General features: G+C 51.7%; 1 protein-coding gene across 1 annotated transcript in view; it reads left to right on the forward strand.

Moving 5' to 3' along the window:
* Positions 1-1,595, forward strand: part of SLC2A5 (solute carrier family 2 member 5) — a 32,474-nt gene that overhangs the window by 11,882 nt on the left and 18,997 nt on the right. The gene's annotated exons all lie outside the window — the stretch shown is intronic.

The following is a 1,595-nucleotide window of genomic DNA, read 5'->3' on the forward strand; positions in this document are numbered from 1 at the left end:
GTGTGTGTGTGTGTGTGTGTGTGTGTGCGCGCGCGCGCGCATTGTGGTGTTTGCTCTCGGCCCGACTCCTGCAGGCGATGCTCTGCACAGGAGCTCCCCGCTCTCAGACACCACACCAAGGCAGGAACGCCCATCATCTCCCAGTTCTGCCTCCTCTTGCCTTTCTCTAGAAGTCCTCCAGGTTCAGCAGGACAGTGCCCAGGGGAGACATGAGGACCTCAGCCTGCCAGAGGAGGGGCCCAGAAGGCGTACACAACCACGCGTCATGCGTGAAGGGGGGGTCTGACCACAGCAGGTGGAAGAAGGCACTTCCATGGAAGAGCCAGAGAGCAGCGCCCCACGCCCGCTCAGCAAATTCACCTTTACGGCCAGACACGTTCATAACCGATCCTTGCAGCCAACCTGGGGAAGGGAGGGGAGTGCTATTGACCCATTTTATTTCTTTTATTTTTTTGAGTTGGGGTCTCACTGTCACCCAGGCTGGAGTGCAGCAGCATGATCACGGCTCACCGCAGACAACCGTCTGGGCTCAGGCCATCCTCCTGCTCAGGCTCCTGAGTAGCTGGGATTATACCACCACGCCCAACTAATCTTTTTCTATGTTGCTTAGGCTGGTCTGGAACTCCACTTGCTTCTCTCAAGCCATCCTCCCTCCTCAGTCTCCCAAAGTGATGGGATTATAGATGTGAACTGCCATGCCTGGCCTTGTCCTCACTTTAGAGAAGAGGACGTTAAAGATCAGGAAATTAAGCTAGAACGGGGTGATAGGCAGATCCAAAATGAGATCCACAGGTTCTAAGACCAAGGTTCTTTCCACGTCTGTTTCTTCTCCCTTTCCACTGCTTTTCTGAGTGAAGTCCCTCTCGTCCCTAAAGGCTGCCTGAAATGAGTGTTCAGTTTCCTCACGTGTCCAAGAAGGCTATGATCACAGAGTGTGTGAGTTGAGTCCCCAGAAATCTGTATTTAAGTACTTTCCCCTCATGTCTTCTACCTATTGCAGCAAAAGTCCAGGAGCTAACGTAAATTTATCAGTGGCCCCAAATCATGAAAATGTTTAATATTTTTCTTTTTTATTTTGGGGAGTTTGTGTTTGAGACAGTGCTTGAGCACATTTGCTGTAGTCGGCAATTGCAGCCACCTGGCGGGAATGTCACAGAAGCAATTCACACATTAGATGGGGTGTTGGAATAGCAGGCTTCAGTTTCTTTCCAGTGGTTCTCAAATGGGGGGGCAAGTCCCCGCCTGGAGACAATGACTGGAGACATCTGGGTTGTCACAACTGGGAGAGGACCCCCCCCACCGGCCCCCAGTGGGTAGAGGTCAGGGATGCTTGTAAACATCCTACCAAGTACAGGATAGCCCCTCACATCAGAGAATATCGGTCTCTAGATGTCAAAATTTCCGTTGATTGAGGAAGCCTGTTGTCTCCCAAGGTGGGTAGAGGGTGGTTGTCAAGCCCTGGAGACTGCAGAGCTCCAGATTCTGTTATGTCTTTTTTTTTTTTTTTTTTTTTGAATTGGAGTCTCACTCTGTCACCCAGACTGGAATGCAGTGGCTGCTCCCGGCCACCGCAACCTCGACCTGGTGGGCTCCGG

The sequence above is a fragment of the Carlito syrichta genome, unplaced genomic scaffold (genome assembly GCF_000164805.1).
Source record: "Carlito syrichta isolate Samal-C Ts95f unplaced genomic scaffold, Tarsius_syrichta-2.0.1 Scaffold311703, whole genome shotgun sequence".
NCBI lineage: Eukaryota > Metazoa > Chordata > Mammalia > Primates > Tarsiidae > Carlito > Carlito syrichta.